Below are 18436 nucleotides of genomic sequence, written 5' to 3'. Positions count from 1 at the left end.
TCGTGCAGAAAAGACTTGTTCCTGGTTTGGACGCTTCAGGCTGTTGCTTCAAAGGGCCTCCCAGCTGATGAGATAAGGGCCTGAATGATGTAATTCCTGACCAGTGATGATGTATGTATATATATAAATATCTTTCTTATTTTACTTTTCTATAGCCTTCCTTTAAGTAATGTACTCGATTAGTGTGTGTATTTCTTAATCATTGTGATGCAGTAACAATAATGACTTATACACACTCCAATTAAAGTGCAAATAAAGAGTTTCATTTACCCAATACGGATCTAAAAGAATCTGTAGTATTTTATTCTGTGAGCAGTCTGTGGTGAGCAAGTGAGCAGGCTGCAATACCGAAGCAATACATTAGTTGGCGCTGCGAGCAGGGTTCGTAGAGGGGAATGGAATTGGGAATGGAATTTTTTAAGCAAAAAATTGGGAAAAATAAAGTGGAGAGTGTTATTGAGATCCCAGGATGGGATGCAGTACCATATGATATAATAGCCACTGAGTGGTCAAAATGTGCAGGTTTGTGTGAGGAGTGGGACTCCTGTTTAAAGGGGTTGGAACCCTTAGATGTGGTTAGATGTATGCAAAAAATTAAGATAGAATGTGGGAAGGAACAATATTCTCTCGGAAGGCGTGGATGGATTCTGTTAACCACTTATCGGAAAATCCATCAGAACCATGATGAACAGCATAGGAAAATTGCAGAATTAGAGCGACAAATCTGTGACTTGCGTAGTCAAAATGTAATGCTTAATTGTCAAAATAAATTGTTAGCTGATAAGCTGGATAAATATCAGACAATTGCAGAGCGTGCCGCAGTAAAGGTGGCAAAGTATAAATGCAAAAAGCGGAAAGGGAAAGTTAAAAAGTGGGGATTAAATGGGGGCAAAGTAGTACGCAGTCAGGAAGCTCAGGTAAATGCTGACAAATCAGCTCATTCTCCCCCTGAGGCTGGAACCCCTAGTGCTAGTGTTAGTGCTAGTGCACCCCCACAAGAGGAAGAGGAATGGCAGAGGTATGAGGATTTGCATCCCTGGAAAGAAGTGCAGCATGTTTAAAAAAAAAACCAGGAAAATATGATTTACAGAATGACCAGGTTTCCACCCACTTAGTGTGTTTAGATTTGCAGCCCCATGTAAAAATAGGTCCTGTCAAAAAGTGCATGCTCTAGTGGATACTGGAGCTGAGGCCACTTTATTATATGGGAATCCTCATAAATTTAAGGGTCAGAAAGCTATCATTACCAGATTGGGGGGAAAACAAATTGAAGCTGTACAGACCTGGGTGGAATTAAAAATTGGAAATTTACCTAAAATGGATATATAAAGTTATATGATTGTACCTATGCCTGAGTATATACTGGGCATAGATATATTAAAGGGATTGTCATTAACGTTAGAAGATGGGAGGTATCAATTTGGAGTTAAACCTTATATCCATTCTCATTCAATTACTGTGGGAAAGGTGAAGATGACCCCAATAAAGATTCCCCCAGCCACACTGTTTATTTAAAACAGTATAGAATACCAGGGGGGGGGGGGGCACCTCAAGCTCAGTAAAACTATAAAAGAGTTAATGGAGAAGGGGGTTATTAAAACTACCACAGGGCTGGATTCATAGCCCCACTATCTGTCACCGGACGGTGGCAGATCATTTAGATGAGTTTCCTCTAGCTGATCATATGCAAATTGTGCATTATTTAGATTGTAAGCTCTTCGAGCAGGGACCGTCTTTTCATGTATGGTGTACAGCGCTGCGTATGCCTTGTAGCGCTTTAGAAGTGTTAAGTAGTAGTAGTAGTATATTGATGATATTATGATTCCAGGGAAAACACAGGAAGACGTTCAGACTCAGTTGGAGTTGTTAATTTTACATTTAAAAGACAAAGGATGGGAAATAAATCCTCATAAGATACAAGGGCCATCCCAAACAGTGAAATTTCTAGGCATTCAGTGGCATAATGGTCTGAGGGAAATTTAGCCAAAAGCTAAACAGAAAATTTTGGAATTTGTTCCTCCTTGTAATAAAAAGGAGGTACAACGTTTTATTGGATTATTTGCTTTTGGAGACAACACATACCCCCACCTGGGGCAAATTTTAGCACCATTATATAAAGTGACTAGGAAAAAATATAATTTTGAGTGAGGAGAAAAAGAACAGGCTTTTGAAGCAGCATAGTAGGCAATACAAACTGCCTTAGATTTGTAGCCAGTGCAGCCAGGAGAGGTAGAGCTAAGTGTTTCAGTAAATGAAGATTATGCTAATTGGAGCCTTTGGCAGAAACAAAAGACTCGGGTGCCATTACAACTGGAAAATTAATACCAAAAATGTATGGGGTACAGAATTGTGGCAAGACATTTGGAATTATGTGCAGACTACTAATGTTACTGTTTTTCAATTAGATGCTCATTGCAAAGGTGATACTCTAGAACGCCTTTACAACGCAGTGGCTGATGAACAAAGCAAAATTTCACCTCTCAAAGTGGAAACTTTGGAAGAACTGGATAATTGCTCAGGTTTGGCGACATGGGCGCACCAGAAATGTGGACATTTGGGAGAAAAAGCCACTTACAGGTGGGCAACAGATCGTGGTATTAGTTTAACTATGGATGTTATTAAAACTGTCATTGCAAAATGTCCAGTCTGTCAACATCAGACTAAGCGATCTGTTCCCCACGTGACTAAGGGGCAATTACAAAGGGGGAAATTACCTGGACAGATCTGGCAAATGCATTTTATAGGACCTTTACCCAATTCACAGGGATGTCAATATGTATGTACAGCAGTAGATACTTATTCTGGATATTTAATTGCATATCCTTGCAGACGAGCTACCCAGATTAATACCATCAAAACTTTAGAACTGATATCCCTTTACTGTGGTATTCCCCTCCAAATTCAGGCAGATAATGGTTCCCATTTTAGGGGTCAAGTAGTACAACAATACGCTTCAGACCATAATATATATTGGATTTTTAATATCCCCTAATTTGTCTGCAAGTGTAAAGGTGTGGGTTACCCAATAAAATGGGCCCCCACAGCCTGCTGAAATGATTGCCCAAGGGGCAGATAATACAGTCTTGATCCTTCGATCTGGGAGAGAAAAATAGACTTATGTTCCAGCAAATAAATGTTATCTCAGAGAGTAACTAATCTGTTAACATGTTTCATTCATAGATCCTTGTAAGAGTCAGTATGATCCTCCTTTTTATGGTGTCTTTGGGTATTGCCATTACTCCTGGTGGACGACTACATCTTACCACCGAAAGACAAGACAAGCTGATTTGGCAATAGAAGAATCAGAGTGAAATCCGAAAACAAGACAATTTCACATGCACAGCTCATCGAGCATGCTCTGTGGTAACTATGGTTTTCACAGGAACAAAGATGCATACATAGTTACAGTACATAGTAGATGACGGCAGAGAAAGACCTGTACGGTCCATCGATACGATTATGGAAAGGAGTTCAGCCATATGAATGAGCTTATGTTCAACCACAAGATAAACAATTACTTTCTGCTCGGGTTACTAATAACACCCAGATCCGGTGTTGTCGATTTAATATGACTTGCACAGCTAAGTTTTGCTCAAACCAGAGACAGACAATACAAGAATGCTGTCCTAAAATGGCAAGCATTGTGGACATTTATACTACTAATGTATCTTTAGCAAATGTCTATGCGCTTTTTTGTGTAAATGCTACACCTATCAAGAACCGTACTTGGTGGGTTGATTATGTTACTATACTTGATTCAAATCCATGGGTACACACTAACAACCTAGTTCGTGTACCTTCTACCTGTATAAATACTGCTATAAAACATCAGAATTATGTTATTCATTTCAATATTACTTTTCCTCAACTGCCCAAATATAGAGTCAAGCGAGCTTGGTATGACACCTTATTGGGAGCTTTTGGTGCAAGTGCAGGAGTAATAAATGCTATTGATTCTGAGACTTCAGCTTATAAAGCTAAGCGTATTGGAACTGATATTAATCAGCTTATTACTTTACAAGCTAAGTGGATACCACCAGTGTTTGAACCACAACAGGTGACTTTACAATATGATAAAAGTTTTTTAAACCTTTTCAATTATACTGAAATAGCCCAATTACAAGTAGATGTCAATATAACATATTTTATGAATTGGACTACATGCACGTTGCAGCATTTATTTGCCCTCATACAAAAGAACAAGGCTCAGGATGATTTAATGACTACTGTAATTCTGAATATTTGTGGAGGCGAATCTTTCACCGGTGGATTCCTTCCGCAAATTGGATTTTAATAACTCCAAATACTGTAATATGTACTGACCTCTTTTGTTCTGGGCAAATTTTGCATTTTAATGTAACCAAGCAACGTGTTTCGTGCAAATTTATAATTTTGCCCATTGTTTTTGTTAATGAATTTTGGTTACCACATTTTTCTGGAAATTATATTGGGACAGATAATATTACTTATAACTTAGAATTTTGCCAACATACCATTAATGGGGCTATTTGCGGACAACATTCTCCTTTATATGAGCCGTGTTTATTACAGCATTCTATTAATGTTTGCCCTTGGACCATACTCCCTGATAATTTTAGTATGTTTATTGAAATTAATGCTCAATACATTTGTTTAGCTTCGTATGATTTCAATGTGACCCATTTATATAATCTATCTTATCCTTTTTCTGGTTGTTTTACCAATGTCACTCATTTATGGTGGCATGGACAATTATATACTTTTGTACCAGATATGGAGCAACAATTGACCCTATATTGGTATCCACAAGTACTGAATACAGCCGATATTTCATTAAGTTTACAGCCTTTGAGAGATGCTATACAAAAAACTGAACTTTTACAACAATATTTGCAGAAGCGCAATAAAACTTTGCTTCAACACCAGATTGATACAACTCTCACTGGAGATACACTTGTGGACATTTCTTCACGCTTGCAAAAAGCTACCGCCCATAATTGGTGGGATATTTTCTCTGGACATTCACCTTCAGCTACCAAAGCATTAAATTTGCTATTTCATCCTATCTTAATCATACTTTGCATAATCATTATTTTGACTGTATGGAATGGTTATCTTACTCATTATATGCGGAAAATATCTCATAGTTATTCTATTATACCATTATCATATAAGCAAAATTGAAAAGCAAAGAACCGAATGTGATGGAAAATATTTAAAAATTGCTTTTCAGTTTTGCTTTAATCGATAATACATTTTTTAAATCCCCTGTCTTTGACCCAAAAGTGACTTTCCTGGCATATCTCAAAGAACAGGCTGGAAGGAATGAGATTAGGCACCTCTCTAAGAACAATGTATGTCCCTGAAGCTAGCTTGGACAGAAGGGAGGTGCAGGAGATAAGGCACCTCTTAAGAACAATGTATGTCCCTGAAGCCAGCTTGTACAGAAGGGGGGGCGGGTACTCTTGAGGTTTGGTAAATAATTCACCTGGCCAGTGGTTTGTTTTCTTGAACCGAGAGAGTATGACGGCATCCCCATGCACATTTCTGGATAAGTTTTAGCTTAAAAAGGGGGCTTTTTGCAGCAGAGCCTTGGGGCTCATTCTGTGGGTGGACGCATCGTGCAGAAAAGACTTGTTCCTGGTTTGGACGCTTCAGGCTGTCGCTGCAAAGGGCCTCCCAGCTGATGAGATAAGGGCCTGAATGATGTAATTCCTGACCAGTGATGATGTATGTATATATATAAATATCTTTCTTATTTTACTTTTCTATAGCCTTCCTTTAAGTAATGTACTCGATTAGTGTGTGTATTTCTTAATCATTGTGATGCAGTAACAATAATGACTTATACACTCTCCAATTAAAGTGCAAATAAAGAGTTTCATTTACCCAATACGAATCTAAAAGAATCTGTAGTATTTTATTCTGTGAGCAGTCTGTGGTGAGCAAGTGAGCAGGCTGCAATACCGAAGCAATACAGGTGGGTAGATCCCCCTCCCATATGAGGGGGTGGGGAGTTGAAGAACCCTATGACAGCCACATAATGCAGCTGGGTTAGCTGTACCTGTTGGACTTCCTTGCTGAGTGCCAGTTCATCCTGCATGAGAAATGGTCAGTCTTGCTAGTCCCATGACAGGTTGGAGACATTATGTTGAATTATTTATCTATATCTATAGAGAAAGAGATAGAGATTTATGTGTGCATAGTTGGCTCAGGTATCCTTATGCATAGATATGTTTTGCAGTTGTTCTTGTGTGGTATGTGGTTATCGCTATCTCTGTTAAGTAAAACAGAGACGGGACAGGGATGGAGTTGTGGCTTGGGAAAAGTTGGACGGGGAGTTATCTGTCTATGTTAAATAGTGTTGTATTAAGAAGAGATTCTCAGGCATAAATTGTACAGTACCAAATAAATTATATGGGAACTTCAACACCCATAGAATTACAGGAAATGAAGGGCCTTCCACATAAAAGAGAAACATGTGCAACTGGATTACATTTGCAGGGAAAGAACGTAGTGATCTAACCTTTTCAACACTCCTAGATAGCATTTTGATAAAATGCACCAGAACGGTAGCCGCAAATCACGGTTTCGGAGAGACAAGCTGTCAAACAGTGGAGGGTTTTGAAAAAGTGTTTGAGCTTATGGAAAACCAACTTCATGTTTTCAGTTCTGCTTATTTTTCCAATCACAAGTGCCAGACAAATCCACTACAAAACAATACATGAGACCAGCTGTAAATCATGACTTTAGAGGAGCATGAAGTCAAATAATTCAAGACACACACACTGAAAGGACTGGAGCTTAAGGAAAATCAAATTTACAGACTCGGCATTACTGTTCAAAGGTGACTTGGACTAGCAATGAATCTGATGCTGGGGAAAAGGTCTGCCATGCACCAGTGACAAATGGCCGAAGTTCCTAACAGCTGTAGTAAATCTGGAACAGGAGAGGAAACAGAGACTGCTGAAAGAGGGTGATGACAGCATGTCGACCAGGAGGTAAAAGGAAAGAAAAAGAATGAATGATCTGAGATATAAAAACCAAAAAGGAAGCAGGCAATGAAAATAAAATCATAAAAAACTGAATGAAGGTCCTATCCTGTCCAAAATGACACACAAGAAGGCAAAAGAAAGTTGCAGTGGTATTTCACCTTTTCTGGCTCAGAAAGGTCAGCAAAGGTCATTTGCTGTCTGAGAATGGATAGCAGTTAACTGGTGCACCCTATATCCTCATAAAGAGAAAATAACTTTTCATTTGAAAGCTATTTTCTCTTTGATTGAGGTTTAGTGTCCGCCATGTCAAAATGTGCTCCTTCCTCCACTGTAATTTCTTCTCTAGAAGCTTTCATTTTTATCCACTACCCATCCGCAGCATGACATCTGTGCTAAGCTCAGGCATGCCCTCAGAGAAATGTAGGTACTCTCCTTGTCCCCTGAGAAAATGCAGTGGTTTACTGCTATTTGGAAAATAATCTAGTAGAAATGTATCTTTAATTTGCAAGCAATGCAACATTACAGTTATCAAAAAGGTTGTACATTTGGAGGTTGATTATATAAACTTGTAAACAATCTCCTAAACACCACTACAGCCACCTCCAACAACACAGAAACCCCATCAGCAATCAATCTCGCAAATCACTTCAAGGAAAAATCATAAAGCTCAGACGCATGATACCTACAAATACAACGGACTACACAAACATACTTGAATGTCTAGACCCGAAACCCGGGGAATGCCCAGCAGACCGATCATGGACCAACTTTGACAAGCTCTCATCAAAGGAAATCTCACATTGGCTCAGAAAATATGCCAAATCACAATGCAAATTAGACATATGCCCTAATAGTCTAATAAGATCCGCACCCAAACAATTCAAAACAGACCTCACGAACCACGTAAATTACAGGCTTCAAAATGGGCTCTTCCTCACGGATAAAGGAAACATCCTACTAACTCCGCTACCGAAAGATGCTAAGAAGAACACAATGGACTTTAACCAACTACCGCCCAGTAGCATCTATCCCACTCATAACCAAACTCATGGAAGGCATAGTGACGAAACAACTCACTGAATACCTAAATAAACACTCAATCCTGCACGAATCTCAATCAGGATTTCGGACAAACCACAGCACAGAAACTGTTCTAGTAGCCGCAATGAATTCATTCAAACAAGCAATCACAATTGGTAACAACATACTCGTCCTACAATTCGACTTGTCCAGTGCCTTCGACATGGTCAATCATGAAATACTATTACATATACTAGAATATTTCGGAGTAGGAGGCACAGTAATCAAATGGTTTAAAGGATTCCTAACCACAAGATCATACCAAGTAATAACGAAAGCGGACAGATCACCCCCATGGACACCCGAATGTGGAGTACCCCAAGGATCCCCCCATCACCAACCTTATTCAACCTAATGATGATACCGTTAGCCAAACTGCTAGCCAATCAAAACCTAAATCCTTACATATATGCAAACGATGTCACTATCTACATCCCGTTCAAACATGATCTAAATGAAATCACCAACGAGATCAACCAAAGCCTCCAAATCATGCACACCTGGGCGGATGCATTCCAACTAAAACTTAACGCAGAAAAAACACAATGTCTTGTACTCACCTCCCAACATAACACAAAAAACTTCTCTAACATAATCACACCATACTGCTCTCTTCCAGTCTCACAAAACCTTAAAATTCTCGGAGTTACTATTGATCGAAACCTCACTCTCGACACCCACGTGAAGAACATGACAAAAAAGATGTTCCACACCATGTGGAAACTCAAAAGAGTAAGACCATTCTTCCCGAGATACGTCTTCCGCACCCTGGTACAGTCAATGGTAATAAGCCACCTGGATTACTGCAACGCACTATATGCAGGCTGAAAGAACAGACTATCAAAAAACTCGAAACAGCCCAGAATACTGCCGCCACACTCATATTTGGAAAAACTAAATATGAAAGTGCAACACCCCTAAGAGAGAAACTGCACTGGCTCCCACTTAAAGAACGCATTGCGTTCAAGATATGTACGATTGTACACAAAATTATTCACGCAGATGCCCCGATCTACATGCTGAACCTAGTGGACCTACCTCCCAGAAACGCCACAAAGACATCCCGCAAATTTCTCAATTTGAACTTCCCCAGCTGTAAAGGACTAAAATACAAGCTGATGCATGCCACTACCTTCTCCTACACGAGCATGCAGATATGGAATGCTCTACCCACAGACCTGAAATCAATTGTCGAAACAAATAACTTTTGCAAATCTCTGAAGACATACTTCTTCAACAAGGCCTACAACGAGAGCCAACAGCTTCACTAATTCACTTTCCCAACCGAACCAGTTAGGAAAATCCACTTCTACTATCACCCGCCTAATCACTTCCTCTTTCTTCCCTACTTATCTCTACACACTATTAACTGTATCTGATATTCTGTAATGACAATGTCATAACAAAACCATATAAGCCACATTTAGCCTGCAAATAGGTGGGATAATGTGGGATACAAATGCAATAAATAAATAAATAGACTGAGTGCATGCATAAACAGTACATACATACTTTCTCCTGGGGGGAGGGGGGACTGGCAAGTTTTCAAAATGAATGCTTTCACTTTGAAAATTACCCCAAGAGATTTATGTACCTACATTTGTTTTCTGGTATGCACAAATTTCCCCAGTTTAATTTTGCATTTACATGTATTCTCTGTAATATATATGAAAGCAAAAACCTCTCATCAGTCATCAGGGACATCTCCGTTTAGTTCAGATAAATTTATGTACATAAACAGGCTATCCACCTTATAATTGAAAGAGAAAAATGCCTAGATTTCCACCCAAATCGGGAGATAGACGTTTATCTCACAAAAACGAATAAATCGGTATAATGGAAAGACGATTTTGGACGTTTTCAACCGCACTCCATCGCGGAAGCGTACAAAGTTGACGGGGGCGTGTCAGAGGCGTGGCGAAGGTGGAACTGGGGCGTGGTTATCGGCCGAGGAGAGATGGGCGCCTTTCGCCGATAATGGAAAAAAAGTATGCGTTTGTAGCTAGAATTTAGGGCACTTTTCCTGGACCCTGTTTTTTCACGAATAATGCCCCAAAAAGTGCCATAAATGACCAGATTACCAGCAGAGGGAATCGGGGATGACTTCCCCTGACTCCCCCAGTGGTCACTAACCCCCTCCCACCACAAAAAATGATGTTTCACAACTTTTTATTTTCACCCTCAAATGTCATACCCACCTCCCTGGCAGCAGTATGCAGGTCCCTGGAGCAGTTGTTAGGGGGTGCAGTGGACTTCAGGCAGGTGGACCCAGGCCCATCCCCCCCCTACCTGTTACAATTGTGCTGCTTAATGCTTAGTCGTCCAACCCCCCCAAACCCACTGTACCCACATGTAGGTGCCCCCCTTCACCCCTTAGGGCTATAGTAATGGTATAGACTTGTGGGCAGTGGGTTTTGAGGGGGATTTGGGGGGCTCAACACACAAGGGAAGGGTGCTATGCACCTGGGAGCTCTTTTACCTTTTTTTTTGTTTTTGTAAAAGTGCCCCCTAGGATGCCCGGTTGGTGTCCTGGCATGTGAGGGGGACCAGTGCACTATGACTCCTGGCCCCTCCCACGAACAAATGGCATGGATTTATTCGTTTTTGAGCTGGGCGCTTTCATTTTCCATTATCACTGAAAAACAAAAACACCCAGCTCACAAATTGTCGAATAAAACATGGACGTCTATTTTCTCGGAGATAAACGCCCATGGAGATAGACGTTTTCGTTCAATTATGCCCCTCCACATGCACATATCAGATGCACAATTTTACAAATACCTATTTATGCTCATAAACCACTGGACTCTCCCACACTAGAGTCTTGTTCAGTATCTCGGCATCTGCTGTGGGATGTAGGGAAATTTGAAGAATTGGTTTCACTTTTTTCTTTATATATTTGTATTTATGACTTCCTGTGGTAACTGAACGAGGATGGGCCCGGAGCCCAGGTAAGACAGCACCACACAGCGGTTGCAAATGAAAGGAAAGACAGTTTATTATAAGTATGAGGTAGGGGTCCTGTTCCATTCACAAGTAGGGCGAAGAAAATAAACATAAAAATGTTCTTTAAATGTAGCAAGGTTCTCCAGTGCCCTGCTTCTGCAGGGCCACAGGGTACTTTACTGTTCCTCAGCATGGCAGTACACTTTATTTGTACTCCAGAATTACCAATATAGTCTTAAGCAGTTACTTGAGTCAAAGGCCAAAGATGCAAGGGTCCAAGTTGAACTTGGCCTACTTGACTGTAGCAGTTGTATTTTATAGGTAGTGGAGGCAAATGCAGTTGGGCATCACAGCTTCCCTCTGGGCCTTCGTAACCTAGCTATGGCCTCAGTTTCCATACTTTTTGAATCATGCGCTCCTGCCTTCATCCCTCCCATGTCAATTCCCCTTGGGTGAGACTTTGGGTTTTAAGGTGGCTCTGACACTGTAAGGGAAGGCTATTAATGGAGAGGGGCATATACTCTCCCCCTCAGCTCAACCATTTATTTTTATTTATTTATTTAGATTTTGCTCACACCTTTTTCAGTAGTAGCTCAAGGCGAGTTACATTCAGGTACACTGGATATTTCTCTGTCCCAGGAGGGCTCACAATCTAAGTTTGTACCTGAGGCAATGGAGGGTTAAGTGACTTGCCCAAGATCACAAGGAGCAGCAGTGGGATTTGAACCGGCCATCTCTGGATTGCAAGCACATGCCACTCTAAGGGACCTTCCAAACTAAGGCATGCGCTGCCACCAACACCCAGTGCTCCAAAAGCTGTCCAGGAAACTCAGAACTTCTCTTCCCCCCCCCCCCAAAGAGATTGTCATCAGCTTTGCCCCCCCCCCCCAGAGTTTGGCATCAGCTGTGCCCCCCCCCCCCCCAGAGTTTGGCATCAGCTCTACCCATCCCTCCTTCCCTCATAGCCTGGCATCAGTTCTGCCCTTCCCTCCCACTCCCTTCCCCTGGCCTTCCCAATCCCCATCCAGAAGCCCAGAATATAGAACATTTTTTTAAACCTTGGCTCCACAGAGCCCACCCCCACCCAGAAGCTCACCAGGTGGTCCCTGAGGACTGCGTTGAAAACCACAGATCTAGTGCATAATTAAGGGCTTCAAGTCTCTTCTCATAGGTTTTTTGGCAGAAACCCCATACCATTTTTGTCACTCCCCTCTGGAGCAAGTGAGACCTCACTAGGGACCTGTACAGGTGCAAGCTTCTCTTACTTACAAATGCGTTTGCTCTGCAGCTCCTCATTATCTATCTTCTCTCTCCCTGCACCTTTCCTTGTGAACTCCATTCATCAGGCAAGTCACACTTACCTGTGCTAGTATGTCCTTCTCTGTTGCCAGCTCCCAACTCCATTCACACAAGCAACTCTGCTCCCCTCTGCCACGTCCATCTGGCCCTGTCTGATGCACTTCCTGTTTACGTAGGGCCAGATGGATGCGGCAGAGCAGAATGGAGCTGCTTGTGTGAATGGCAGCGCTGTGTGACGAGCGAAAAAAAGAATGCAGGGACCGAGGCAGCAGAGCGGAGCCTGGGGAGAACAATTTCAGGGCAGGCAGGCAATGCTGAACGCTGCCTCCCGAATGGCCGTACCCAGAGCCGCAGGAGAAAAGGCAGCGACAGCGATCAAAGCAGTGGTGTACCTAGCGTAGTTGACACCCGGGGCTGGTCATTTTTTAACACCCCCATCCAAAATCCAGTAATAGGCATACCGAGAATACAAAACACTCTGGACCTATAGAGCAATTCTAGCATACCGTAAGCAGTCAATTCTACAAGTCACACAAGGAAAAGGAAAGCATCTTAGACACTACAATGAGCACTAGAACATCAATTCACCTATTGTAAAACGAAACCAGACAGAATAATACAGATCGTCGATCCTGCAGCCAATGCCAACTGAAAGCCATGTCTATTTCACAAACACAGATACACCCTAATCCACTGTAGAATAAGTAATCATAAACTTTCTATTTAGACAAAAGTTAAACTGAATCCCCAAGACGCCAGACTCTACATACAATGCAACACCACAGAAACAGAAAATGTCCCCTAGTACTATGCAAAATATAAAGACAGCAGATGTAAATTTGAAAAAAACTAACAAATGCCAATCACCACTTTACAAATTAACAAATAGAAATAAAGCAAATATAGAAAATAAAATAATACCATTTTATTGGACTAATACATTTAGCTTTCAGAGGCCAAAACCTCCTTCCTCAGGTCAATATATTATAGTGCTTTTACAGTATCCTATCCTGACCTGAGGAAGGGGGTTTTGTACTCCGAAAGTTAGTCAAAATGTATTAAAATTAGTCCAATAAAAAGATTACTTTATTTACATGTTCTATTTATAAATATTTATTAACACATCTACAATACTACTTTATGCTAAAGCAAAAAAATAAAAATATATATTTTATTTACAGTTTGTTGTCTCTGGTTTCTGCTTTCCTCATCTTCTTTTCACCGTCTTCCTTCCATCCAGCATCTGTCTTCGTTCTCTTTCTGCCAACCAGTGTCTGCCCTTTCTGCTGTTCCTTCTATCCACTGTCTGCCCTTTCTTTCTGCCCCTTCAATCCATCATTTGCCCTCCCTCTACCATCCATCCAGGGTCTGCCCTCCCTCTCGCTGTCCCTTCTTTTCGGCCCCCAGTTCCAGCCCCATTATCCCACCTGCCCCTAGTTCCAGCCCCAGCCCACATCTCCCACATGCCCTTCCTTTTCAGCCCCCAGTTTCAGCCCCACTATCCAGACCCAGTCCCCTGCTCCCATCTGAGCCCCCCCACCCAGTCCCCGTCCCCATCCCCTTCTCTCATCTGAGCCCCCCCCCCAGACCCAGTTCCCTTCTCCCATCTGAGCCCCCCTCCCTGACCCAGTCCCCACCTGCCTCCTAGCTCCATCGATGGACAGATGACCCTCTTCTCCTGCCACCCAGGCTTAAAAAATATCTGTGAAGCGCCTCGCGTCTGCTCTGCTGTAAAGGAAGCAAATCGCCTCATTGCATCCAATGGCGTAGCCACAGGTGGGCCTGGGTTGGCCAGGGCCCACCCACTTAGGGCTCAGGCCCACCCAACAGTAGCACGCGTTTAATGATAGCTGGTGAGAATCCCAAGCTCCGCCAGCTGAAGACTTTGCCCTGATGGTAATAAAAACACTACTCTCCACGATACTGGCAACTGCACATGCTCAGTTTTCAGTGCATGCCTGCTTCAGACTACCAAAGTGGAAAGAAGCATTTTCCTGCCAGCTGAGATTTTTTTTTTTGGTGGTGGGGGGGGGGGGGGGGGAGAACACTTGTTGCCCACCCACTTCTTGCCTAGGCCCACCCATAATCTGTTGTCTGGCTACGCCCCTGGTTGCGTCGGCCCTTCCCTTCGCGGAAATAGGAAGTTACATCAGAGGGCGGGACACAGTGAGGGAAGGGCCGACGCGACAAGGCGATTTGCTTCCTTTACAGCAGAGCAGACGCAAGGTGCTTCATAGTTTGTTTTTTTTAAGGCTGAGTGCCAGGTGGCAGGAGAAGAGGGTCATCTGTCCATCGACGGAGCTGGTAGGCAGGTGGAGACTGTGGCGCCAGTGGAGCACCCACCCACCTGCTGACACCCGGGGCAGACCGCCCCCACAGCCCCGCCCTTGGTACACCAAAGGATGTTGGCTGGGCAGCCCTGGAGGGAAAGTGGCTGGGCCTGAGCCCGTCCAGGCCCACCCGTGGCTACGCCCCTGGTTTAGCGCATGCTTATTTTTAGTGTGCGCTAAAAGCTCTGGTGTGCCTTTTTAAAAGAACCCCTAAATGAATTCTTTGCTTCAGTCTTTACTGAGGAGGATGTAAGAGAGCTAGCTCTCCATTTCAGAAATGATACGTAAAGGTAACAGTAAGGAGAAACTGAAACAAATCTTGGTGAACCCTGAAGATGTAATTAGCTAAAGAGCAGCAAATCATTTAGACTGACTGGTATACATCCCAGAGTACTGAAAAAATACAAGAATGAAATTGAAGATCTATTAGAAGTCTGTAAGCTATCATTAAAATGGTTCATACTACCTGAAAATTGGAAAGTGGCCTTTAAAAAGGGTTCAGGGGTGATCTGGGAAACTATAGACCACTGAGCCTGACATCAGTGCTGGACCACATAGCAGGCCCACCGAGAGACTGAACCGGGACCAGGGCAGGGCCGCCACACCCCTGGATCACTGCCCCTCCCCCCCCACAACTGTTGGCGCTGCCTCCTCCCCCCCCCCCCCCCAGATCGCTGCCGCAATTGAAATATCTTTTTGGCTGGCGGGGATCCTGAGGCCCTGCCAGCAGAAGATGTCTTCCTCCAGCGTTGCTCTTCTGCCGATTGCCTGCCCCTGCGGCTGCTTTTTCTCTCAGGGCATGCTCGGTTTCAAAACCAAGCATACGCGCCTGAGAGGAAAAGCAGCTGCTCAGGTGGGCAGAAAAGCAGCACTGGAGGTGCTCCTCAGGATCCACCCCAGCCTCCAAGGGGGTCTGGCCACAGCACCGGAGTTTTCTCTGTCCTCCTGTTGGAACGCGATCACTCGGTTCCCGTCAGGAGAGAGAGAGAGAGAGACCCCGGTGCCAGGCCCCCCTTGAAGGCCCAAATTTTGTCCCTCCTGCCCCCCCAGCAGCCTTCAATATAGTACAGATTATTTTAAAGAACAAAAGTACTGAACGCATAGACAAACATGGTTAATGGGACACAGTCAACATGAATTCAGCCAAGAAAGGTCTTTCCTCACAAACTGCTACATTTTTTTTGAAGCTATGAATAAACCTGCAGATAAAGGTGAGCTGGTTGATTTAGATTGTCAGAAAACTTTTGACAAAGTCCCTCATGAAAGACTCCTGAGGAAATTAAAAAGCCATGAGATAGAAGGCAATGTGTTATGGATTGGGAACTGCTTAAAAGAGAGAAAACAGGGAATGGGGGTTAAATGTCCAATTCTCTTCATGGAAGAAGATGAATGGTGGAGTACCATAGGGATCTGTACTGGTGCTTTTTAACATATTTATAAATTATCTGGAACTGAGGATGTTGAGTAAAATGACCAAATTTGTAGATAACACAAAATTAATCAAAGTTGTTAAGTCACAAGTAGATTGTGATAAATTGCAGGAAAACCTTGGGAGACTGGAAGACTGAGCATCAAAATGACAGATGAAATTGAATGTGGACAACTGCAAAGAGAAGCACATTGGGAAAAAGAACCCAAATTATAGCCACTTGATGCTAGGTTCCACATTAGGAGTCACCACCCAAAAAAAGATCTAGGTGTCATTGTGGACAATACATTGAAATTTTTTGCTCAGCGTTGGCAGCTGCCAAAAAAGCAACTAGAATGTTAGGAATTATTTGGAATGGAATAGAAAATAAAACAAAGGATATTATAATGCCTCTGTATCTCCATGGAGTGAGACCGCACCTTGAGTATTGTGTTCAATTCTAGTAACTGCATCTAAAAAATATATATAGCACAATTACAAAATTTACTGACAAAGGCAACCAAAGTGATTAAGGGGATCAAACTCCTCTCATGTGAGGAAAGTCTAAAGAGGTTAGAACTCTTCAGTTTGGAGAAGAGATGGCAGAGGACAGATATAATAGAGGTCTACAAAATCCTAAGTGGAACAGGTAAACACAAATCATTTGTTTACTCTTTCAAAAAATATTTATGCCTGATGCTGGGAGTCAGCACTCAAGAAAAAATATCTAGGTGTCACTGTAGACAATACGCTGAAATCTTCTGCCCCGTGTGAGGAGGCGACCAAAAAAGCAAACAGGATGCTAGGAATTATTAGGAAAGGAATGCAAAATAAGACCAAAAATATTATAATGTCTCTGTATTGTTCCATGGTGCGACCTCACCTTGAGTTTTGAGTTCAATTCCAGTTGCTGTATCTCAAAAAAGATCTAGCAGAATTAGAAAAGGTTCAAAGAAGAGTGGCCAAAATGATAGAGAGGATGGAATTGCTCCTATATTAGGAAAGGCTAAAGAGGTTAGGGCTCTTCAGCTTGGAAAAGAGATGACTGAGGGGGGATATGTTTGAGGTCTACAAAATCCTGAGTGGTGTGGAGCGGGTGGATATGGATCAATTTTTCACTCCTTCAAAAAGTACAAAGACCAGGGGACACTCAATGAAATTGCATGAAGTTACTTTTAAAACAAATAGGAGGAAATATTTTTTCACTCAAAGAATACTCAAGCTCTGAAAGTCGTTGCCGGAGGATGTGGTAATAGCAGTTAGTGTACCTGGGTTTAAAATGGTTTGGATAAGTTCCTGGAGGAAAGTCCATAGTCTGTTATTGAGATCGACATGAGGGAAGCCACTGCTTGCCCCAGGATTGATAGCATGGAATATTGCTACTATTTGGGTTTCTGCCAGGTACTTGTGACTTGGATTGGCCACTATAGGAAGCAGGATACTGGACTAGATGGATAATTGGTCTGACCCAGTATGTCTATTCTTATATTATTATGTTCTTACGTTTATTTAACATTTTTATATACCATCTCACTGAATATCAGGTATTCATTCAAAATGGTTTACAATAGCACAACAGACATAAAAGACAAAGCAGATATACAAGATACAGTATTGCAATAAAAATCCCTCCTTCATTTATAAAATTATTATCACAGTTAATTTTATCATCCTTATTAACCATAGGGAAAAGAAATGTCTTCAGATTCTTATGAAAAGATAGCAAGTTAGTGTTGTTTCTTACATTTACTGGTAAGCCATTCCAATTTACTCAACCCATCACACTGTGAGCTAAATTCAGTAAATGGTGCCCAAATTTGGGCACTGAAAAAATAAGCACTAAGGACCTTATTCTGTAAAGGTTATGCTCCTAAATTTATGCTCCTAATTTAGGGCTTATTATACTTATAGATTTAGCATACATTTAGGAGCATAAATTATGCTTCTAAATTTAGGAGCAGAAATTTTTGAGCATAAATTTAGGAGCATAATCTTTATAGAATAAGGCCGTAATGCTATTCTATAAACAGCACTCCAAGTTGGATGCCATTTATAGTGCTTAGTGCCAGGATCTGCACCAAATTTTGAGTGCTAGAATTTGCACCAACTAAAACCAGGTGTAAATCCTCGTGCCTAAATTAGGTGTGGATCTGCCACATTCTATAACACTGTGCACAAATTCTAGGAATGCCCCTGATCCACCCAGGCCCCTCCCATGGCCACACCCCTTTTGGATCCACACTTAAACATTTACATGCGCATCTTTATAGAATACCAACTACAAAGATGTGCACATAAATTCAAATTGTTGCCAATTAGAGCTAATAATTGATAGCGCACAATTATTGGTGCTAGTTGGCTTACTATTCATTTAAATTGCATGCGCAAATTGGGCGCAT

Source organism: Microcaecilia unicolor, chromosome 7 (assembly GCF_901765095.1).
Source record: "Microcaecilia unicolor chromosome 7, aMicUni1.1, whole genome shotgun sequence".
NCBI lineage: Eukaryota > Metazoa > Chordata > Amphibia > Gymnophiona > Siphonopidae > Microcaecilia > Microcaecilia unicolor.
This window is presented reverse-complemented; position numbering follows the sequence as displayed.